The 27,458-nt window shown below is 33.6% G+C and overlaps 3 non-coding genes and 1 pseudogene across 3 annotated transcripts; all 4 read right to left on the minus strand.

Annotated features, from left to right (window-relative positions):
• Positions 1-6,362: 6,362 nt before the first annotated feature.
• Positions 6,363-10,323, minus strand: LOC116803141. Its single transcript, XR_004363412.1, has one exon. It is a non-coding gene; the product is annotated as a large subunit ribosomal RNA (ribosomal RNA).
• Positions 10,324-10,716: 393 nt separating this feature from the next.
• Positions 10,717-10,895, minus strand: LOC116803138. Its single transcript, XR_004363409.1, has one exon. It is a non-coding gene; the product is annotated as a 5.8S ribosomal RNA (ribosomal RNA).
• Positions 10,896-11,582: 687 nt separating this feature from the next.
• Positions 11,583-13,577, minus strand: LOC116803140. Its single transcript, XR_004363411.1, has one exon. It is a non-coding gene; the product is annotated as a small subunit ribosomal RNA (ribosomal RNA).
• A 4,145-nt stretch (positions 13,578-17,722) lies between these two features.
• On the minus strand, positions 17,723-21,406 carry LOC116803139 (annotated as a pseudogene).
• Positions 21,407-27,458: the final 6,052 nt, after the last annotated feature.

Below are 27,458 nucleotides of genomic sequence, written 5' to 3' on the forward strand. Positions count from 1 at the left end.
TTCGAGAAAGAGCTATCAACTGTCTTAACACACTTATGTTCGGCTGTAAGTTTTCCCGTGTTGAGTCAAATTAAGCCGCAGGCTCCAATCCTGGTGGTGCCCTTCTTCGTCAATTCCTTTAGTTTCAGCTTTGCAACATACTTCCCCGGAGCCCAAAAGTTTGGTTTCCGGGAAGCGACTGAGAGAGCCATAAAAGTAGCTACACCCAATTGCTAGCTGCAATCGTTTATGGTTAGAACTAGGGCGGTATCTGATCGCCTTCGAACCTCTAACTTTCGTTCTTGATTAATGAAAACATCTTTGGCAAATGCTTTCGCTTAAGTTAGTCCTTACGACGGTCAAGAATTTCACCTCTCGCGTCGTAATACTAATCGCCGCCCCAAACTGCTTTATTAATCATATTACCTCTTGATCTGAAAACCAATGAAAGCAGAACAGAGGTCTTATTTATTATCCCATGCACAGAATATTCAGGCATTTGAAGCCTGCTTTAAGCACTCTAATTTGTTCAAAGTAATAGTACCGGCCAATAACACTCGTTTAAGAGCACTAGTGCAGGTTTTTAAATAGGAGGAACATATGAAAAAATACAAGTATTTAATCACATATAAGAACTCCACCGGTAATACGCTTACATACATAAAGGTATAGTACTAACCACAATTGTAAGTTGTACTACCCGTATGAAGCACAAGTTCAACTACGAACGTTTTAACCGCAACAACTTTAATATACGCTATTGGAGCTGGAATTACCGCGGCTGCTGGCACCAGACTTGCCCTCCAATTGGTCCTTGTTAAAGGATTTAAAGTGTACTCATTCCAATTACAGGGCCTCGGATATGAGTCCTGTATTGTTATTTTTCGTCACTACCTCCCCGAGCTGGGAGTGGGTAATTTACGCGCCTGCTGCCTTCCTTAGATGTGGTAGCCGTTTCTCAGGCTCCCTCTCCGGAATCGAACCCTGATTCCCCGTTACCCGTTGCAACCATGGTAGTCCTAGATACTACCATCAAAAGTTGATAGGGCAGACATTTGAAAGATCTGTCGTCGGTACAAGACCATACGATCTGCATGTTATCTAGAGTTCAACCAATATAACGATCTTGCGATCGCTTGGTTTTAGCCTAATAAAAGCACATGTCCCATAAGGTTCATGTTTTAATTGCATGTATTAGCTCTAGAATTACCACAGTTATCCAAGTAACTGTTAACGATCTAAGGAACCATAACTGATATAATGAGCCTTTTGCGGTTTCACTTTTAATTCGTGTGTACTTAGACATGCATGGCTTAATCTTTGAGACAAGCATATAACTACTGGCAGGATCAACCAGAATAATGTTTTTCCTTCATATTCCATTCATATTTTTTGAATCGAAATAAGCAATATAATAGATATATAGATTTTTCACTTTATATAATTCCATGATTTTTATTATATTGAATAAAATTCAATATTTCGCCTTTGGGTAAAATTTTAAATATATAAATATAAGTAAAAAATCTATTCGATACGGCCATTTTTATATAGCATTCGTAATCCATATTTCATTTTAATTTATACTTGTTTTACCAATATAACAAGAATTTCATATAATTATTGTAATATATATGTTTCTATAATTTTATCTTTTTATATATACATATTTCATTATAAAATATCATTTTATTTCCAACATACATAATTATTGTATCCACACATGTACAATTTTTGTTTAACCAATATAAATATTAAGTTAAATCATTGCATTTGAAGATAAATTTAAAATTTATCTCTTTTCATATATCTCTCTGGTAATATATAACATAAAACCAAGCGCATATGATAATATTTCCACATTTAATATATAATTTTATATTTCTTTCATAAGAATCCATATTTGTATTATACCGTACGATATAATAATCCAACTATACGGCAGTAATAAATTAATATTTGCCTGCTCCAAAAATTAACGATAATATATGGAAACGATTTGTTATTCTATATATAATAGAAACTTGACTTTTGTTTCAACGATATTATCTAAAAAGCGTATATTCCTATTATCCGCGGAGCCAAGTCCCGTGTTCTATAGAACTGAGAAACAAATTTGTACGGATAATAATATACTTTATTTTATGTAACCAATATAAACATAATCCGAAATAAATATTTCGAATAATGCGGGAGGTCGGCAACCACTGCCTACCTATAGTAGTTTTTGAACCCGCTGTCCTCAAAGCGGGTATTTTCAATTCCGTTTGCACCCAACATACGGTCTATTCTCTTTATATATTAAGAGATTATAGGAACATTTCATTTTTTTTCCATTATTCATATATAATATGATTATTTTTTTTTTATACATATAATAAATATTAATTTTTATATGTTTATTATTTAATTTACTCATATAATTGCCAAATTCATATGAATACATAAGTTTTGAACAATATGAGAGGTCGGCAACCACTGCCTACCTATAGTAGTTTTGAACCCTCTGTCGTAATTCCGGTCGTTTACACTACTATACCCTCTCACTATAATGGCTTTTCTCTATAATACTAAGAGAATATGGGAATATCTCAGCATTTTTTCCCATATACATATAATAATTAACCATTTCATATGTATATTATTTAATTTAATCATATAATTGCCAAAATCATATGAATACATAAGTTTTGAACAATATGAGAGGTCGGCAACCACTGCCTACCTATAGTAGTTTTTGAACCCTCTGTCGTAATTCCGGTCGTTTACACTACTATACCCTCTCACTATAATGGATTTTCTCTATAATACTAAGAGAATGTGGGAATATTTCAGCATTTTTTCCCTTATACTATAATAATTAATCTTTTCATATGTATATATTTATTTTACTATACAATTGCCAAAACATATGAAACATAAGTTTTGAACAATATGAGAGGTCGGAACCACTGCCTACTATAGTAGTTTTTGAACCCTCTGTCGTAATTCCGGTCGTTTACACTACTATACCCTCTCACTTAAATGGCTTTTCTCTATAATACTAAGAGAATATGGAATATCTCAGCATTTTTCCCATATACATATAAAATTAACCATTTTCATATGTATATTATTTAATTTAATCATATAATTGCCAAAATCATATGAATACATAAGTTTTGAACAATATGAGAGGTCGGCAACCACTGCCTACCTATAGTAGTTTTTGAACCCTCTGTCGTAATTCCGTCGTTTACACTACATACCCTCTCACTATAATGATTTTCTCTATAATACTAAGAGAATTGGGGAATATTTCAGCATTTTTTCCCTTATACATATAATAATTAATCATTTCATATGTATATTATTTAATTTACTCATACAATTGCCAAAATCATATGAATACATAAGTTTGAACAATATGAGAGGTCGGCAACCCACTGCCTACCTATAGTAGTTTTGAACCCTCTGTCGTAATTCCGGTGGTTTACACTACTATACCCTCTCACTTAAATGGCTTTTCTCTATAATACTAAGAGAATATGGAATATCTCTGCATTTTTTCCCATATACATATAATAATTAATCATTTTCGTATGTATATTATTTAATTTACTCATACAATTGCCAAAATCATATGAATACATAAGTTTGAACAATATGAGAGGTCGGCAACCACTGCCTACCTATAGTAGTTTTTGAACCCTCTGTCGTAATTCCGGTCGTTTACACTACTATACCCTCTCACTTAAATGGCTTTTCTCTATAATACTAAGAGAATATGGAATATCTCTGCATTTTTTCCCATATACATATAATAATTAACCATTTTCATATGTATATTATTAATTTAATCATATAATTGCCAAAATCATATGAATACATAAGTTTTGAACAATATGAGAGGTCGGCAACCACTGCCTACCTATAGTAGTTTTGAACCCTCTGTCGTAATTCCGGTCGTTTACACTACTATACCCTCTCACTATAATGATTTCTCTATAATACTAAGAGAATGTGGGAATATTCAGCATTTTTCCCTATACATATAATAATTAATCATTTTCATATGTATATTATTTAATTTACTCATATAATGCCAAATTCATATGAATACATAAGTTTTGAACAATATGAGAGGTCGGCAACCACTGCCTACCTATAGTAGTTTTTGAACCCTCTGTCGTAATTCCGGTCGTTTACACTACTATACCCTCTCACTATAATGGATTTTCTCTATAATACTAGAGAATGTGGGAATATTTCAGCATTTTTTCCCTTATACATATAATAATTAATCATTTTCATATGTATATTATTTAATTTACTCATACAATTGCCAAAATCATATGAATACATAAGTTTTGAACAATATGAGAGGTCGGCAACCACTGCCTACCTATAGTAGTTTTTGAACCCTCTGTCGTAATTCCGGTCGTTTACACTACTATACCCTCTCACTTAAATGGCTTTTCTCTATAATACTAAGAGAATATGGGAATATCTAGCATTTTTTCCCATATACATATAATAATTAACCATTTTCATATGTATATTTTTTAATTTACTCATATAATTGCCAAAATCATATAAATACATAAGTTTGAACAATATCAGAGGTCGGCAACGGTCTTTCCTCTATAATACTAAGATAATATGGGAATATTTCATCATTTTTCCCTTATACATATAATAATTAATCATTTTCATATGTATATTATTTAATTTACTCGTATAATTGTCAAAATCCTATGAACACATAAGAGAATACAATATGAGAGGTCGGCGCAACCATAATATAGTAGTTGATGACGAGGTGTTGGCAACTTGACACAATCCATTAAAGTCTTTATATTAATTATATGAAAGGGACAATATCATATGCGTCACTAAATTGATGACGAGGTGTTTGGCAACTTGATACCAATTCTTTAAAGTCTTTATATCAAAAATTATTATGATAGGGACAATATCATATGCGTCACTAAATTGATGACGAGGTGTTTGCAACTTGACACAATTCATTAGAGTCTGTATATTAATTATATGATAGGGACAATATCATATGCGTCACTAAATTGATGACGAGGTGTTTGCAACTTGATACAATTCTTTAAAGTCTTTATATCAAAAATTATATAATAAGGACAATATCATATGCGTCACTAAATTGATGACGAGGTGTTTGGCAACTTGACACAATCCATTAAAGTCTTTATATTAATTATATGATAGGGACAATATTCATATGCGTCACTAAATTGATGACGAGGTGTTTGGCAACTTGATACAATTCTTTAAAGTCTATATATCAAAAATTATATGATAGGACAATATCATATGCGTCACTAAATTGATGACGAGGTGTTTGGCAACTTGACACAATTCATTAAAGTCTGTATATTAATTATATGATAGGGACAATATCATATGCGTCACTAAATTGATGACGAGGTGTTTGGCAACTTGATACAATTCTTTAAAGTCTTTATATCAAAAATTATATGATAAGGACAATATCATATGCGTCACTAAATTGATGACGAGGTGTTTGGCAACTTGACACAATCCATTAAAGTCTTTATATTAATTATATGATAGGGACAATATCATATGCGTCACTAAATTGATGACGAGGTGTTTGGCAACTTGATACAATTCTTTAAAGTCTTTATATCAAAAATTATATGATAAGGACAATATCATATGCGTCACTAAATTGATGACGAGGTGTTTGGCAACTTGACACAATTCATTAAAGTCTTTATATTAATTATATGATAGGGACAATATCATATGCGTCACTAAATTGATGACGAGGTGTTGGCAACTTGACACAATCCATTAAAGTCTTTATATTAATTATATGATAGGGACAATATCATATGCGTCACTAAATTGATGACGAGGTGTTTGGCAACTTGATTCAATTCTTTAAAGTCTTTATATCAAAAAATTATATGATAAGGACAATATCATATGCGTCACTAAATTGATGACGAGGTGTTTGGCAACTTGACACAATTCATTAAAGTCTGTATATTAATTATATGATAGGGACAATATCATATGCGTCACTAAATTGATGACGAGGTGTTTGGCAACTTGATACAATTCTTTAAAGTCTTTATATCAAAAAATTATATGATAGGGACAATATCATATGCGTCACTAAATTGATGACGAGGTGTTTGGCAACTTGACACAATTCATTAAAGTCTTTATATTAATTATATGATAGGGACAATATCATATGCGTCACTAAATTGATGACGAGGTGTTTGGCAACTTGACACAATCCATTAAAGTCTTTATATTAATTATATGATAGGGACAATATCATATGCGTCACTAAATTGATGACGAGGTGTTGGCTACAGGAAAAAATCATTTATTTATCGAATCATCAAGCAAAGGATAAGCTTCAGTGGATCGCAGTATGGCAGCTGCTCAACCACTTACAACACCTTGCCTGTTACAAAAGTCGTTTACAATTGATTCTAGGCTTTGTCATTGTATTAAATAATGCTTTTATATGTAACTAGCGCGGCATCAGGTGATCGAAGATCCTCCTAATTTACTATGTTACAAATTACATTGGCATCACATCCATTGTCGTTTATAAAATAAATTATAAACTTTAAATGGTTTAGAAGCCATACAATGCAAATTGCCCCTTATTTATCATTGCAGTCCAGCACGGATACGACCTTAGAGGCGTTCAGGCATAATCCAACGGACGTAGCGTCATACCACTGTTCGCTCGAACAAGTATTGTGCCATTGGTCCGTACCTGCGGTTCCTCTCGTACTACGCAGGAATGCTGTCGCAACAACGTTTTGTCATTAGTAGGGTAAAACTAACCTGTCTCACGACGGTCTAAACCCAGCTCACGTTCCCTTGCATGGGTGAACAATCCAACGCTTGGTGAATTTTGCTTCACAATGATAGGAAGAGCCGACATCGAAGGATCAAAAAGCGACGTCGCTATGAACGCTTGGCCGCCACAAGCCAGTTATCCCTATGGTAACTTTTCTGACACCTCTTGTTAAAAACTCTTTAAACCAAAAGGATCGATAGGCCGAGCTTTTGCTGTCCCTGTGTGTACTGAACACCGAGATCAAGTCAGCATTTGCCCTTTTGCTCTATGTGTGGTTTCTGTCCGCACTGAGCTGGCCTTGGGACACCTCCGTTATTATTTGAGAGATGTACCGCCCCAGTCAAACTCCCTACCTGGCAATGTCCTTGAATTGGATCATACCTGAGTAATTGGAGTTATACCAAATTTTCAAATCAAAAATACATAAATGCATCGTTTTATTAAAGAATTTGTTTGCGATTATATAACAAACTCGTGATACTTTGATCAAGAAGCTTGCATCAAAACCCCAATACCATAAGATATAATAAATATATCCGTATAATGGCTAGGAAATGATACACGTTCCATTTAATCAAGTAAGTAAGGAAACAATAAGAGTAGTGGTATTTCATTGACGATACCAAACCGAGGTCTAATATCTCCCACTTATTCTACACCTCTTATGTCTCCTTACACTGCCAGATTAGAGTCAAGCTCAAAAGGGTCTTCTTCCCCGCTAATTATTCCAAGCCCGTTCCCTTGGCTGTGGTTTCGCTAGATAGTAGATAGGGACAGTAGGAATCTCGTTAATCCATTCATGCGCGTCACTAATTAGATGACGAGGCATTTGGCTACCTTAAGAGAGTCATAGTTACTCCCGCCGTTGACCCGCGCTTACTTGAATTTCTTCACTTTGACATTCAGAGCACTGGGCAGAAATCACATTGTGTCAACACCCGCTAGGGCCATCACAATGCTTTGTTTTAATTAGACAGTCGGATTCCCCAAGTCCGTGCCAGTTCTGAATTGATTGTTAATTGATAATCGTTATAATTGATAAGAACTAATTGGTTTAACCCAAATAGTATTCTTAAAAATTTTAGCAAGAAAGTTCCACAATTGGCTACGTAACTAAACTATCCGGGGAACAAGTAACTAACATAAATGCTAGAAACTCTATTTACCCAGAACGAGCACATAAACCATGTTATTGTTTCCCAATCAAGCCCGACTATCTCAATCTTCAGAGCCAATCCTTATCCCGAAGTTACGGATCTAATTTGCCGACTTCCCTTACCTACATTATTCTATCGACTAGAGACTCTTCACCTTGGAGACCAGCTGCGGATATTGGTACGGCCTGTTGAGAAGTTTGCGTGTCCCCACCATAAATTTTCAAGGTCCGAGGAGAAAATATCGACACAACAGTATATGTCATGCTCTTCTAGCCCATCTACCATATCTCTCTGCGAAAGACTTCCATGGTAGTACGGCTATAAAACAGAAAAGAAAACTCTTCCGATATCTCTCGACGGCTTCTTTATGGTCGTTCCTGTTGCCAGGATGAGCACGAGGCCCATATTTAATAACAAACGGATACTCAACAGGTTACGGAATTGGAACCGTATTCCCTTTCGTTCAAAATTATTCAAGTGTATTATATTCGCTTTGTTTATATAGTTAGGCATTTTTGTTTTACTTGAAAATTTTCGGCTTTCGCCTTGAACTTAGGACCGACTAACTCGTGATCAACCACTGTTCACACGAAACCCTTCTCCACTTCAGTCCTCCAAGGTCTCATTCGATTATTTGCTACTACCACCAAGATCTGTACCAATGGCAGCTCCATGCAGGCTTACGCCAAACACTTCTACGCATACCATTGTACCTTCCTACTCACTAAAGTTTCAAAATTTATATCACAAGTAATATAAATCATCTACTTTAGCGGTAATGTATAGGTATACAACTTAAGCGCCATCCATTTTAAGGGCTAGTTGCTTCGGCAGGTGAGTTGTTACACACTCCTTAGCGGATTTCGACTTCCATGATCACCGTCCTGCTGTTTTAAGCAACCAACGCCTTTCATGGTATCTGCATGAGTTGTTAATTTGGGCACCGTAACATTACGTTTGGTTCATCCCACAGCGCCAGTTCTGCTTACCAAAAGTGGCCCACTGGGCACATTATATCATAACCTTGAACTTCATATCAAGAAAGTTAAGGTTCTTACCCATTTAAAGTTTGAGAATAGGTTAAGATCGTTTCGACCCTAAGGCCTCTAATCATTCGCTTTACCAGATAAGATTATTTTATATAATATTAAAATGCACCAGCTATCCTGAGGGAAACTTCGGAAGGAACCAGCTACTAGATGGTTCGATTGGTCTTTCGCCCCTATACTCAATTCTGACAATCGATTTGCACGTCAGAACTGTTTCGGTCTTCCATCAGGGTTTCCCCTGACTTCAACCTGATCAAGTATAGTTCACCATCTTTCGGGTCACAGCATATATGCTCAAGGTACGTTCCAGTTAGAGGCATAAATAATATAAATATACATTATACATAACTATATAGAACGCCCCGGGATTGTGTTAATTAGCTATAAATAGCTAAAAAACTAATCCCATTATTAGTCAAGTTAATTACGCTATTAGGTTTACATCCCAATAACTTGCACATATGTTAGACTCCTTGGTCCGTGTTTCAAGACGGGTCCCGAAGGTATCCTGAATCTTTCGCATTGTTAATCATACAAGAGCATATAATAAACACAAAAATCAATGATAATTATGCCATTATATAATTCCGAAAAATTAACGCTCTGTAATAATATAAATCTATCAGCACTTTATCAAATTAATAACATTTATTCTGTGTTAAAATGCAAGCAATTTAATTGGAATAAACTATAAGTTATATTTTATGATAAATTTGGGATATGCTAATAGATTACAATGTCCTTATATGGAAAAAATGCACATTATTCTTAATAATATTATTTAAATATTACAATTTTAATGATGAATTTTCCATAACGGATATTCAGGTTCATCGGGCTTAACCTCTAAGCAGTTTCACGTACTGTTTAACTCTCTATTCAGAGTTCTTTTCAACTTTCCCTCACGGTACTTGTTTACTATCGGTCTCATGGTTATATTTAGTTTTAGATGGAGTTTACCACCCACTTAGTGCTGCACTATCAAGCAACACGACTCTTTGGAAACATCATCTAGCAATCATTAACGTTATACGGGCCTGGCACCCTCTATGGGTAAATGGCCTCATTTAAGAAGGACTTAAATCATTAATTTCTCATACTAGAATATTGACGCTCCATACACTGCATCTCACATTTGCCATATAGACAAAGTGACTTAGTGCTGAACTGTTTTCTTTTCGCTCGCCGCTACTAAGAAAATCCTTGTTAGTTTCTTTTCCTCCCCTAATTAATATGCTTAAATTCAGGGGTAGTCCCATATGAGTTGAGGTTGTATATATAACTATATTTTGCCATAAATTCTTTATATATAAATGATAAAACAATCAATTAAATTCGTTATAAATAGTTCCAATAGTTCTTGTAAGCAAAGTCATTTTTATCCATTTAACGAACCAACGAAGAATAATAACAAAACCAAGATTTTTCTTTTTCCGAATCATTAATAAGAGACAATTCTAGATGAAAAATATTTCAATTTTTTATGCTAGACATTTCTCAGTATTATTTGATTGAAAAAGAAAATATTTCTCTTCGTTTTTCACATTCAAATGTGAGATAATGTTTTTCATTTCTTTTTAATATTATGAATAAAATCATTATTTAATCCAATAATATACCATATGCTTATAAAAAATTTATAAACAACTTAATTAGCATAGTCTTACAACCCTCAACCATATGTAGTCCAAGCAGCACTATAAAATTAATTAAAGTACATAACAGCATGGACTGCGATATGCGTTCAAAATGTCGATGTTCATGTGTCCTGCAGTTCACACGATGACGCACAGTTTGCTGCGTTCTTCATCGACCCATGAGCCGAGTGATCCACCGCTTAGAGTTTTATAATTCAATTTTATATAATGTCAATATTGTTTTTATTGAAAGAAATTAAAAATACACCATTTTACTGGCATATATCAATTCCTTCAATAAATTTATTTTTATACCTAAAATAAATGTTGCGAAATGTCTTAGTTTCATATAAGCATTATGTATCATAATAATCTGGTTATGGTTTGCTATTTTGGGTGACACATACTGCAAAATTTATATAAAACATTAACCTGATGGATGACAGGTACAAACATTGTATATTTTAGGTTGTTGCATTAGCCAACGTATGCTCATAACATAGATGAACAATACATATTCGCAACGCGTGTATATTATGGTCCATATACACACACACTTATTTTGATTACCACACATTCAAAATTATTTTTATTTTAATTCGACTTCTACTTTCGAATTTAGTTTAGTTTCTTCGATTTCCATTTTCGAGAATTTGTTTTTATAGGAAACGCCGTTGTTGTAGTAAGTACTGCCACAAATACGCACAGCAACATTAATAATGTTAAAGTCTTTTTATGAGGTTGCCAAGCCCCACATATAAAATAAAAGCCATCTTCATTTTATTTTGACTTTAACTTTTGATTCCGTGGAATCATTTTGTAATATTTTTATTTTGGTAAATTGTATTTATTTGTATTATAACAAATATTTATTAACGATAAGGATATTATACAATAATGATCCTTCCGCAGGTTCACCTACGGAAACCTTGTTACGACTTTTACTTCCTCTAAATAATCAAGTTCGGTCAACTTTTGCGAAACAACCGTAACACGCAAGGCGTCACAGTGATCACGTCCGGAGACCTCACTAAATAATTCAATCGGTAGTAGCGACGGGCGGTGTGTACAAAGGGCAGGGACGTAATCAATGCGAGTTAATGACTCACACTTACTGGGAATTCCAAGTTCATGTGAACAGTTTCAGTTCACAATCCCAAGCATGAAAGTGGTTCAGCGGTTTACCCGGACCTCTCGGTCTAGGAAATACACGTTGATACTTTCATTGTAGCGCGCGTGCAGCCCAGGACATCTAAGGGCATCACAGACCTGTTATTGCTCAATCTCATTATTGCTAGACGCAATTTGTCCATTTAAGAAGCTAGTGTCCTTATAATGGGACAAACCAACAGGTACGGCTCCACTTACATAAACACATTCAAACACAATAAACATTTTACTGCCACCATGAATGAAGGCTACATAAGCTTCAGCACCATAATCCTGAAGATATCTATTTAATATATTTGAGTCTCGTTCGTTATCGGAATTAACCAGACAAATCACTCCACGAACTAAGAACGGCCATGCACCACCACCCATAGATTCGAGAAAGAGCTATCAATCTGTCTTACACACTTATGTTCGGACCTGGTAAGTTTTCCCGTGTTGAGTCAAATTAAGCCGCAGGCTCCACTCCTGGTGGTGCCCTTCCGTCAATTCCTTTAAGTTTCAGCTTTGCAACCATACTTCCCCCGGAGCCCAAAAGCTTTGGTTTCCCGGGAAGCGACTGAGAGAGCCATAAAAGTAGCTACACCCAATTGCTAGCTGGCATCGTTTATGGTTAGAACTAGGGCGGTATCTGATCGCCTTCGAACCTCTAACTTTCGTTCTTGATTAATGAAAACATCTTTGGCAAATGCTTTCGCTTAAGTTAGTCTTACGACGGTCCAAGAATTTCACCTCTCGCGTCGTAATACTAATGCCCCCAAACTGCTTCTATTAATCATTACCTCTTGATCTGAAAACCAATGAAAGCAGAACAGAGGTCTTATTTCATTATCCCATGCACAGAATATTCAGGCATTTGAAGCCTGCTTTAAGCACTCTAATTTGTTCAAAGTAATAGTACCGGCCCACAATAACACTCGTTTAAGAGCACTAGTGCAGGTTTTTAAATAGGAGGAACATATGAAAAAATACAAGTATTTAATCACATATAAGAACTCCACCGGTAATACGCTTACATACATAAAGGTATAGTACTAACCACAATTGTAAGTTGTACTACCCGTATGAAGCACAAGTTCAACTACGAACGTTTTAACCGCAACAACTTTAATATACGCTATTGGAGCTGGAATTACCGCGGCTGCTGGCACCAGACTTGCCCTCCAATTGGTCCTTGTTAAAGGATTTAAAGTGTACTCATTCCAATTACAGGGCCTCGGATATGAGTCCTGTATTGTTATTTTTCGTCACTACCTCCCCGAGCTGGGAGTGGGTAATTTACGCGCCTGCTGCCTTCCTTAGATGTGGTAGCCGTTTCTCAGGCTCCCTCTCCGGAATCGAACCCTGATTCCCCGTTACCCGTTGCAACCATGGTAGTCCTAGATACTACCATCAAAAGTTGATAGGGCAGACATTTGAAAGATCTGTCGTCGGTACAAGACCATACGATCTGCATGTTATCTAGAGTTCAACCAATATAACGATCTTGCGATCGCTTGGTTTTAGCCTAATAAAAGCACATGTCCCATAAGGTTCATGTTTTAATTGCATGTATTAGCTCTAGAATTACCACAGTTATCCAAGTAACTGTTAACGATCTAAGGAACCATAACTGATATAATGAGCCTTTTGCGGTTTCACTTTTAATTCGTGTGTACTTAGACATGCATGGCTTAATCTTTGAGACAAGCATATAACTACTGGCAGGATCAACCAGAATAATGTTTTTCCTTCATATTCCATTCATATTTTTGAATCGAAATAAGCAATATAATAGATATATAGATTTTTCACTTTATATAATTCCATGATTTTTATTATATTGAATAAAATTCAATATTTCGCCTTTGGGTAAAATTTTAAATATATAAATATAAGTAAAAAATCTATTCGATTACGGCCATTTTTATATAGCATTCGTAATCCATATTTTCATTTTTAATTTATACTTGTTTTACCAATATAACAAGAATTTCATATAATTATTGTAATATATATGTTTCTATAATTTTATCTTTTTATATATACATATTTCATTATAAAATATCATTTTATTTCCAACATACATAATTATTGTATCCACACATGTACAATTTTTGTTTAACCAATATAAATATTAAGTTAAATCATTTGCATTTTGAAGATAAATTTAAAATTTATCTCTTTTCATATATCTCTCTGGTAATATATAACATAAAACCAAGCGCATATGATAATATTTCCACATTTAATATATAATTTTATATTTCTTTCATAAGAATCCATATTTGTATTATACCGTAACGATATAATAATCCAACTATACGGCAGGTAATAAATTAATATTTGCCTGCCTCCAAAAATTAACGATAATATATGGAAACGATTTGTTATTCTATATATAATAGAAACTTGACTTTTGTTTCAACGATATTATCTAAAAAGCGTATATTCCTATTATCCGCGGAGCCAAGTCCCGTGTTCTATAGAACTGAGAAACAAATTTGTACGGATAATAATATACTTTATTTTATGTAACCAATATAAACATAATCCGAAATAAATATTTCGAATAATGCGGGAGGTCGGCAACCACTGCCTACCTATAGTAGTTTTTGAACCCGCTGTCCTCAAAGCGGGTATTTTCAATTCCGTTTGCCACCCAACATACGGTCTATTCTCTTATATATTAAGAGATTATAGGAACATTTCATTTTTTTTCCATTATTCATATATAATATGATTATTTTTTTTTTTATACATATAATAAATATTAATTTTTATATGTTTATTATTTAATTTACTCATATAATTGCCAAATTCATATGAATACATAAGTTTTGAACAATATGAGAGGTCGGCAACCACTGCCTACCTATAGTAGTTTTTGAACCCTCTGTCGTAATTCCGGTCGTTTACACTACTATACCCTCTCACTATAATGGCTTTTCTCTATAATACTAAGAGAATATGGGAATATCTCAGCATTTTTTCCCATATACATATAATAATTAACCATTTTCATATGTATATTATTTAATTTAATCATATAATTGCCAAAATCATATGAATACATAAGTTTTGAACAATATGAGAGGTCGGCAACCACTGCCTACCTATAGTAGTTTTTGAACCCTCTGTCGTAATTCCGGTCGTTTACACTACTATACCCTCTCACTATAATGGATTTTCTCTATAATACTAAGAGAATGTGGGAATATTTCAGCATTTTTTCCCTTATACATATAATAATTAATCATTTTCATATGTATATTATTTAATTTACTCATACAATTGCCAAAATCATATGAATACATAAGTTTTGAACAATATGAGAGGTCGGCAACCACTGCCTACCTATAGTAGTTTTTGAACCCTCTGTCGTAATTCCGGTCGTTTACACTACTATACCCTCTCACTTAAATGGCTTTTCTCTATAATACTAAGAGAATATGGGAATATCTCAGCATTTTTTCCCATATACATATAATAATTAACCATTTTCATATGTATATTATTTAATTTAATCATATAATTGCCAAAATCATATGAATACATAAGTTTTGAACAATATGAGAGGTCGGCAACCACTGCCTACCTATAGTAGTTTTTGAACCCTCTGTCGTAATTCCGGTCGTTTACACTACTATACCCTCTCACTATAATGGATTTCTCTATAATACTAAGAGAATGTGGGAATATTTCAGCATTTTTTCCCTTATACATATAATAATTAATCATTTTCATATGTATATTATTTAATTTACTCATACAATTGCCAAAATCATATGAATACATAAGTTTGAACAATATGAGAGGTCGGCAACCACTGCCTACCTATAGTAGTTTTTGAACCCTCTGTCGTAATTCCGGTGGTTTACACTACTATACCCTCTCACTTAAATGGCTTTTCTCTATAATACTAAGAGAATATGGGAATATCTCTGCATTTTTTCCCATATACATATAATAATTAATCATTTTCGTATGTATATTATTTAATTTACTCATACAATTGCCAAAATCATATGAATACATAAGTTTTGAACAATATGAGAGGTCGGCAACCACTGCCTACCTATAGTAGTTTTTGAACCCTCTGTCGTAATTCCGGTCGTTTACACTACTATACCCTCTCACTTAAATGGCTTTTCTCTATAATACTAAGAGAATATGGGAATATCTCTGCATTTTTTCCCATATACATATAATAATTAACATTTTCATATGTATATTATTTAATTTAATCATATAATTGCCAAAATCATATGAATACATAAGTTTTGAACAATATGAGAGGTCGGCAACCACTGCCTACCTATAGTAGTTTTTGAACCCTCTGTCGTAATTCCGGTCGTTTACACTACTATACCCTCTCACTATAATGGATTTTCTCTATAATACTAAGAGAATGTGGGAATATTTCAGCATTTTTTCCCTTATACATATAATAATTAATCATTTTCATATGTATATTATTTAATTTACTCATACAATTGCCAAAATCATATGAATACATAAGTTTTGAACAATATGAGAGGTCGGCAACCACTGCCTACCTATAGTAGTTTTTGAACCCTCTGTCGTAATTCCGGTCGTTTACACTACTATACCCTCTCACTTAAATGGCTTTTCTCTATAATACTAAGAGAATATGGGAATATCTTAGCATTTTTTCCCATATACATATAATAATTAACCATTTTCATATGTATATTTTTAATTTACTCATATAATTGCCAAAATCATATAAATACATAAGTTTGAACAATATCAGAGGTCGGCAACGGTCTTTCCTCTATAATACTAAGATAATATGGGAATATTTCATCATTTTTCCCTTATACATATAATAATTAATCATTTTCATATGTATATTATTTAATTTACTCGTATAATTGTCAAAATCCTATGAACACATAAGAGAATACAATATGAGAGGTCGGCGCAACCATAATATAGTAGTTGATGACGAGGTGTTTGGCAACTTGACACAATCCATTAAAGTCTTTATATTAATTATATGAAAGGACAATATCATATGCGTCATAAATGATGACGAGGTGTTTGGCAACTTGAACAATTCTTAAAGTCTTTATATCAAAAATTATATGATAGGACAATATCATATGCGTCACTAAATTGATGACGAGGTGTTTGGCAACTTGACACAATCATTAGAGTCTGTATATTAATTATATGATAGGGACAATATCATATGCGTCACTAAATTGATGACGAGGTGTTTGGCAACTTGATACAATTCTTAAAGTCTTTATATCAAAAAATTATATATAAGGACAATATATATGCTCACTAAATTGATGACGAGGGTTTGGCAACTTGACACAATCCATTAAAGTCTTATATAATTATATGATAGGACAATATCATATGCGTCACTAAATTGATGACGAGGTGTTTGGCAACTTGATACAATTTTAAAATCATATATCAAAAATTATATGTAAGGACAATATCATATGCGTCACTAAATGATGACGAGGTGTTGGCAACTGACACAATTCATTAAGTCTGTATATTAATTATATGATAGGGACAATATCATATGCGTCACTAAATTGATGACGAGGTGTTTGGCAACTTGATACAATTCTTTAAAGTCTTATATCAAAAATTATATGATAGGACAATATCATATGCGTCACTAAATTGATGACGAGGTGTTTGGCAACTTGACACAATTCATTAAAGTCTTTATATTAATTATATGATAGGGACAATATCATATGCGTCACTAAATGATGACGAGGGTTGGCAACTGACACAATCATAAAGTCTTTAATAATTATATGATAGGACAATATCATATGCGTCACTAAATTGATGACGAGTGTTTGGCTACAGGAAAAAATCATTTATTTATCGAATCATCAAGCAAAGGATAAGCTTCAGTGGATCGCAGTATGGCAGCTGCTCAACCACTTACAACACCTTGCCTGTTACAAAAGTCGTTTACAATTGATTCTAGGCTTTGTCATTGTATTAAATAATGCTTTTTATGTAACTAGCGCGGCATCAGGTGATCGAAGATCCTCCTAATTTACTATGTTACAAATTACATTGGCATCACATCCATTGTCGTTTATAAAATAAATTATAAACTTTAAATGGTTTAGAAGCCATACAATGCAAATTGCCCCTTATTTATCATTGCAGTCCAGCACGGATACGACCTTAGAGGCGTTCAGGCATAATCCAACGGACGTAGCGTCATACCACTGTTCGCTCGAACAAGTATTGTGCCATTGGTCCTACCTGCGGTTCCTCTCGTACTACGCAGGAATGCTGTCGCAACAACGTTTTGTCATTAGTAGGGTAAAACTAACCTGTCTCACGACGGTCTAAACCCAGCTCACGTTCCCTTGCATGGGTGAACAATCCAACGCTTGGTGAATTTTGCTTCACAATGATAGGAAGACCGACATCGAAGGATCAAAAAGCGACGTCCGCTATGAACGCTGGCCGCCACAACCATTATCCCTATGGTAACTTTCTGACACCTTTGTTAAAACTCTTTAAACCAAAGGATCGATAGGCCGAGCTTTTGCTGTCCCTGTGTGTACTGAACACCGAGATCAATCAGCATTTGCCCTTTTGCTCTATGTGTGGTTTCTGTCCGCACTGAGCTGGCCTTGGGACACCTCCGTTATTATTGAGATGTACCGCCCCAGTCAAACTCCCTACCTGGCAATGTCCTTGAATTGGATCATACCTGAGTAATGGAGTTATACCAAATTTTCAAATCAAAAATACATAAATGCATCGTTTTATTAAAGAATTGTTTGCGATTATATAACAAACTCGTGATACTTTGATCAAGAAGCTGCATCAAAACCCAATACCATAAGATATAATAAATATATCCGTATAATGGCTAGGAAATGATACACGTTCCATTTAATCAAGTAAGTAAGAAACAATAAGAGTAGTGGTATTTCATTGACGATACCAAACCGAGGTCTAATATCTCCCACTTATTCTACACCTCTTATGTCTCCTTACACTGCCAGATTAGAGTCAAGCTCAAAAGGTCTTCTTTCCCCGCTAATTATTCCAAGCCCGTTCCCTTGGCTGTGGTTTCGCTAGATAGTAGATAGGGACAGTAGGAATCTCGTTAATCCATTCATGCGCGTCACTAATTAGATGACAGGCATTTGGCTACCTTAAGAGAGTCATAGTTACTCCCGCCGTTGACCCGCGCTTACTTGAATTTCTTCACTTTGACATTCAGAGCACTGGGCAGAAATCACATTGTGTCAACACCCGCTAGGCCATCACAATGCTTTGTTTTAATTAGACAGTCGGATCCCCAAGTCCGTGCCAGTCTGAATTATTTAATTGATAATCGTTATAATTGATAAAACTAATTGGTTTAACCCAAATAGTATTCTTAAAAATTTTACAAGAAAGTTCCACAATTGGCTACGTAACTAAACTATCCGGGAACAATAACTAACATAAATGCTAAAACTCTATTACCCAGAACGAGCACATAAACCATGTATTGTCCCAATCAAGCCCGACTATTCAATCTCAGACCAATCCTTATCCCGAAGTTACGGATCTAATTTGCCGACTTCCCTTACCTACATTATTCTATCGACTAGAGACTCTCACCTTGGAGACCACTGCGGATATTGGTACGGCCTGTTGAGAATTGCGTGTCCCACCATAAATTTTCAAGGTCCGAGAGAAAATATCGACACAACAGTATATGTCATGCTCTTCTAGCCCATCTACCATATCTCTCTGCGAAAGACTTCCATGGTAGTACGGCTATAAAACAGAAAAGAAAACTCTTCCGATATCTCTCGACGGCTTCTTTATGGTCGTTCCTGTTGCCAGGATGAGCACGAGGCCCATATTTAATAACAAACGGATACTCAACAGGTTACGGAATGGAACCGTATTCCCTTTCGTTCAAAATTATTCAAGTGTATTATATTCGCTTTGTTATATAGTTAGGCATTTTGTTTACTTGAAAAATTTCGGCTTTCGCCTTGAACTTAGGACCACTAACTCGTGATCAACCACTGTTCACACGAAACCCTTCTCCACTTCAGTCCTCCAAGGTCTCATTCGATTATTTGCTACTACCACCAAGATCTGTACCAATGGCAGCTCCATGCAGGCTTACGCCAAACACTTCTACGCATACCATTTACCTTCCTACTCACTAAAGTTCAAAATTTATATCACAAGTAATATAAATCATCTACTTTAGCGTAATGTATAGGTATACAACTTAAGCGCCATCCATTTTAAGGGCTAGTTGCTTCGGCAGGTGAGTGTTACACACTCCTTACGGATTTCGACTTCCATGATCACCGTCCTGCTGTTTAAGCAACCAACGCCTTCATGGTATCTGCATGAGTGTTAATTTGGGCACCGTAACATACGTTTGTTCATCCCACAGCGCCAGTTCTGCTTACCAAAAGTGGCCACTGGCACATTATATCATAACCTTGAACTTCATATCAAGAAATTAAGTTCTACCCATTTAAAGTTTGAGAATAGGTTAAGATCGTTTCGACCCTAAGCCTCTAATCATTCGCTTTACCAATAAGATTATTTATAATATTAAAATGCACCACTATCCTAGGGAAACTTCGGAAGAACCACTACTAATGTTCATGTCTTCCCCCTATACTCAATTCTGACAATCGATTTGCACTCAAACTGTTTCTCTTCCATCAGTTCCCCTACTTCAACCTGATCAATATAGTCACCATCTTTCGTCACACAAATGCTCAATACTTCCATTAAGCATAAATAAATAAATACATTATACATAACTATATAGAACGCCCGATTTTAATACTATAAATAGCTAAAAAACTAATCCCATTATAGTCAATTAATACCTATTAGTTTACATCCCAAAACTCACATATTTAACTCCTTGTCCGTTCAAACGTCCCAATATCCTGAATCTCGCATTTAATCATACAAACATATAATAAACACAAAAATCAATATAATTATCCATTATAAATTCCGAAAAATTAACCTCTAATAATATAAATCTATCACACTTATCAAATAATAACATTTATTCTTGTAAAATGCAAGCAATAATGAAAAACTATAATTATATTATGATAAATTATATGCTAATAATTACAATTCCTTATATGAAAAAAGCACATATCTAATAATATTATTAAATATTACAATTAATGATGAATTCCAAACATATTCAGTCATCGGCTAACCCTAACAGTCACTACGTTAACTCTCTATCAGATTCTTTCAACTTCCCTCACACTGTACTATCCTCTCATTATATATTAATGATACCACCCACATGCTCACTATCAACAACACACTCTTAAACATCATCTACAATCATAACTTACCCTGCACCCCTATGAAATGCCTCATAAGAACTAAATCATAATCTCATACTAAATATGACCCCATACACTCATCTCACATTCCATATAACAAAGACTATCTAACTTTTCTTCGCTCCCCTACTAAAAAACCTTATTCTTCCTCCCCAATAATATGCTAAATCAGGTATCCATATATGATTTATATATAACTATTTCCATAAATTCTTAATATAAATATAAAACAATCAATTAAATCGTATAAATATCCAATATCTTAACAAATCATTTATCCATTAACAACCAACGAAAATAATAACAAAACCAAATTTCTTCCAATCATTAATAAAGACAATTCAGATAAAAATATTTCAATTTTATCTAACATTCTCAGTAATATAAAAAAAAATATTCTTCGTTTCACATCAAATGGAATAAGGTTTTCATTCTTTTAATATATAATAAAATCAATTAAATCCAATAATACCATATGCTATAAAAAATTATAAACAACTAAACAAGTCTACAACCCTCAACCAATAGTCCAAGCAGCACATAAAATAATTAAATACATAACACATGACTCATATCGTTCAAAATTCATTCAGTCCTGCATCACACGAACTCACAGTTCTGCTCTCATCACCCATGACATATCCACCGCTAATTATAATTCAATTTAATAATCAATGTTTATTGAAAAAATAAAAATACACCATACAATACAATCCTCAAAAATATTATACCTAAAATAAATGTGCAAAGTCTATTCATATAAGCATTATGATCATAATAATCTTATGTTCATTGGGACACATACTGCAAAATTATATAAAACATAACCTATGATACAGTACAAACATTATATTAGTGTCATACCAACTATGCTCATAACATAGATGAACAATACAATCGCAACCGTATATATGCCAATACACACACACTATTTTGATTACCACACATTCAAAATTATTTTTATTTAATTCGACTTCTACTTTCGAATTTAGTTTAGTTTCTTCGATTTCCATTTCGAGAATTGTTTTTATAGGAAACCCGTTGTTGTAGTAAGTACTGCCACAAATACGCACAGCAACATAATAATGTTAAAGTCTTTTATGAGGTGCCAAAGCCCCACATATAAAATAAAAGCCATCTTCATTTTATTTTGACTTTAACTTTGATTCCTGGAATCATTTGTAATATTTTTATTTTGGTAAATTGTATTTATTTGTATTATAACAAATATTTATTAACGATAAGATATTATACAAATAATGATCCTTCCGCAGGTTCACCTACGGAAACCTTGTTACGACTTTTACTTCCTCTAAATAATCAAGTTCGGTCAACTTTGCGAAACAACCGTAACACGCAAGGCGTCACAGTGATCACGTCCGGAGACCTCACTAAATAATTCAATCCGGTAGTAGCGACGGCGGTGTGTACAAAGGCAGGACGTAATCAATGCAGTTAAGACTCACACTTACTGGGAATTCCAAGTTCATGTGAACATTTCAGTTCACAATCCCAAGCATGAAATGTCAGCGGTTTACCCGGACCTCTCGGTCTAGGAAATACACGTTGATACTTTCATTGTAGCGCGCGGCAGCCCAGACATCTAAGGCATCACAGACCTGTTATGCTCAATCTCATTATTGCTAGACGCAATTGTCCATTTAAGAAGCTAGTGCCCTTAATAATGGGACAAACCAACAGTACGGCTCCACTTACATAAACACATTCAAACACAATAACATTTTACTGCCACCATGAAATGAAGGCAACATAAGCTTCAGCACCATAATCCTGAAGATATCTATTTAATATATTGAGTCTCGTCTTATCGGAATAACCAGACAAATCACTCACAACTAAGAACGCCATGCACCACCACCCATAGATTCGAGAAAGAGCTATCAATCTGTCTTACACACTTATGTCGACCTGGTAATTTCCCTGTTGAGTCAAATTAACCGCAGCTCCACTCCTGTGTGCCCTTCCGTCAATTCCTTTAAGTTCAGCTTGCAACCATACTTCCCCGGAGCCCAAAAGCTTTGGTTCCCGGAACGACTAGAACCAAAAATACTACACCCAATTCTACTGCATCTTATTAAACTAGCGTATCTATCGCCTTCGAACCTCTAACTTCGTTCTGATAATGAAAACATCTTGCAAATCTTCGCAAATCTACGACGTCCAAAATTCACCTCTCGCTCGTAATACTAATGCCCCCAAACTCTTCTATAATCATACCTCTTTCTAAAACCAATAAACAAACAACTATTTCATTATCCCATCACAAATATCACATTAAGCCTCTAAGCACTCTAATTTCAAATAATATACCCCACAAAACACTCGTTTAAGAGCACTATGCAGTTTTAAATAGGAAACATATGAAAAAATACAATATTAATACATATAAAACTCACCTAATACCTTACATACATAAATATATACTAACCACAATTTAATTATACCCTATGAAGCACAATCAACTACAACTTTTACCCAACAACTAATATACCATAGAATACCCGCTGCCACCAGACTCCCTCCAATTCCTTTTAAAGATTAAAGTACTCATCCAATTACAGCCTCGATAGATCCTATTGTATTCTCACTACCTCCCACTGGATAATTACCCCTGCTGCCTCCTTAATTGTACCTTCTCACTCCCTCTCCGAATCAACCCTATCCCCTACCCTGCAACCATGTATCCAATACTACCATCAAAATTATAGCAAATTGAAAATCTCTCGGTACAAACCATACATCTGCATTACTAATCAACCAATATAACATCTGCCATCCTTTTAGCCTAATAAAACACATTCCATAAGTTCATTTAATGCATTTACTCTAGAATACCACAGTATCCAATAACTGTTAACATCTAAAACCATAACTATATAATACCTTTCGTTTCACTTTAATTCTGTTACTAACAGCATGCTAACTTAACAAGCAATAACTACTGCAGGATCAACCAGAATAAGTTTTCCTCATATCCATCAATTTTTGAATCAAATAACAAATAATAATATATAATTTTCACTTAAAATCCATATTATATATAAAAAATCAATATCGCCTTTGGGTAAAATTTAAATAATAAATAAGTAAAAAATCATCATACCCATTTATACATTCTAATCCAATTTTCATTTAATTAACTTTTACCAATATAACAGAATCATATAAATTAAATAATTCTATAATTTATCTTTAAACATATCATATAAAATATCATTATTCCAACATACATAATTATATCCACACAGTACAATTGTTAACCAATAAAATATAAGTAAATCATTCATTTAAATAAATTAAAATATCTCTTCAATACTCCTTAATATATAACATAAAACCAAGCATATATAAATCCACATTAATAATAATTTATATTCTTTCAAAGAATCCAATTTTATACCTAACATATAATAATCCAACATACGCATAATAAATTAATATTCCTGCCTCCAAAAATAACAAAATATGAAACATTTTATCTATATAATAGAACTGACTTTGTTCAACGATATTATCTAAAAAGCATATTCCATTACCGCACCAAGTCCCTGTTCTATAAACTGAGAAACAAATTGTACGATAATAATATACTTATTTATGAACCAATATAAACATAATCCGAAATAAATATTTCGAATAAGCGGGATCGCAACCACTGCCTACCTATAGTAGTTTTGAACCCCTGTCCCAACGGTATCAATTCCTGCACCAACATACGTCTATCTCATATATTAAAGAATAAACATTCATTTTTCCATTATTCATATATAATATATTTTTTTTTTATACAATAATAAATATAATTTTATATTATTATTTAATTTACTCATATAATTGCCAAATTCATATGAATACATAATTTTGAACAAATGAGAGGTCGGCAACCACTGCCTACCTATATAGTTTTGAACCCTCTGTCGTAATTCCGGTCGTTTACACTACTATACCCTCTCACTATAATGGCTTTCTCTATAATACTAAGAGAATATGGGAATATCTCAGCATTTTTTCCCATATACATATAATAATTAACCATTTTCATATGTATATTATTTAATTTAATCATATAATTGCCAAAATCATATGAATACATAAGTTTGAACAATATGAGAGGTCGGCAACCACTGCCTACCTATAGTAGTTTTTAACCCTCTGTCGTAATTCCGGTGTTACACTACTATTACCCTCTCACTATAATGGATTTTCTCTATAATACTAAGAGAATGGGAATATTTCAGCATTTTTTCCCTTATACATATAATAATTAATCATTTTCATATGTATATTATTTAATTTACTCATACAATTGCCAAAATCATATGAATACATAAGTTTTTGAACAATATGAGAGGTCGGCAACCACTGCCTACCTATAGTAGTTTTTGAACCCTCTGTCGTAATTCCGGTCGTTTACACTACTATACCCTCTCACTTAAATGGCTTTTCTCTATAATACTAAGAGAATATGGGAATATCTCAGCATTTTTTCCCATATACATATAATAATTAACCATTTTCATATGTATATTATTTAATTTAATCATATAATTGCCAAAATCATATGAATACATAAGTTTTAACAATATGAGAGGTCGGCAACCACTGCCTACCTATAGTAGTTTTTGAACCCTCTGTCGTAATTCCGGTCGTTTACACTACTATACCCTCTCACTATAATGGATTTTCTCTATAATACTAAGAGAATGTGGGAATATTTCAGCATTTTTTCCCTTATACATATAATAATAATCATTTTCATATGTATATTATTTAATTTACTCATACAATTGCCAAAATCATATGAATACATACGTTTTGAACAATATGAGAGGCTGGCAACCACTGCCTACCTATAGTAGTTTGAACCCTCTGTCGTAATTCCGGTGTTACACTACTATAACCCTCTCACTTAAATGGCTTTTCTCTATAATACAAGAGAATATGGAATATCTCTGCATTTTTCCCATATACATATAATAATTAATCATTTTCGTATGTATATTATTTAAATTTACTCATACAATTGCCAAAATCATATGAATACATAAGTTTGAACAATATGAGAGTCGGGCAACCACTGCCTACCTATAAGTAGTTTTTTGAACCCTCTGTCGTAATTCCGGTCGTTTACACTACTTATACCCTCTCACTTAAATGGCTTTTCTCTATAATACTAAGAGAATATGGGAATATCTCTGCATTTTTTCCCACTATACATATAACTAATAACCATTTCATATGTATATATTTAATTAATCATATAATTGCCAAAATCATATGAATACATAAGTTGATGAACAAATTGAGAGGTCGGCAAACCACTGCCTACCTATAGTAGTTTTTGAACCCTCTGTCGTAATTTCGGTCGTTTACACTACTATAACCCTCTCACTATAATGGATTTTCTCTATATACTAAGAGGAATTGGGAATATTTCAGCATTTTTCCCTATACATATAATAATTAATCATTTCATATGTATATTATTTAATTTACTCATATAATTGCCAAATTCATATGAATACATAAGTTTGAACAATATGAAGCGGGCAACCACTGCCTACCTATAGTAGTTTTGAACCCTCGTCGTAATTCCGCGTCGTTTACACTACTATACCCTCTCACTATAATGATTTTCTCTATCAATACTAAGAGAATGTGGAATATTTCGCATTTTTTTTCCCTTATACATATAATAATTAATCATTATTCATATGTATATTATTTAATTACTCATACAATTGCCAAAATCATATGAATACATAAGTTTTGAACAATATGAGAGGTCGGCAACACTGCCTACCTATAGTAGTTTTTGAACCCTCTGTCGTAATTCGGTCGTTTACACTACTATACCCTCTCACTTAAATGGCTTTTCTCATAATACTAAGGAAATATGGGAATATCTTAGCATTTTTCCCATATACATATAATAATTAACCATTTTCATATGTATATTTTTTAATTTACTCATATAATTGCCAAAATTCAATATAAATACATAAGTTTGAAAACCAATATCAGAGGTCGGGCAACGTCTTCCACTCTATGAATACTGAGATAATATGGGAATATTCATCATTTTTCCCTTATACATATAATAATTTAAATCATTTCATATGTATATTATGTTAATTTACTCGTATAATTGTCAAAATTCCTATGAAACATAAGAGAATACAATATGAGAGGTCGGCGCAACATAATTGAGTAGTTGATGACGAGGT

This window comes from Drosophila sechellia, unplaced genomic scaffold (assembly GCF_004382195.2).
Source record: "Drosophila sechellia strain sech25 unplaced genomic scaffold, ASM438219v1 U_296, whole genome shotgun sequence".
In the NCBI taxonomy this organism is placed as follows: Eukaryota; Metazoa; Arthropoda; class Insecta; order Diptera; family Drosophilidae; genus Drosophila; species Drosophila sechellia.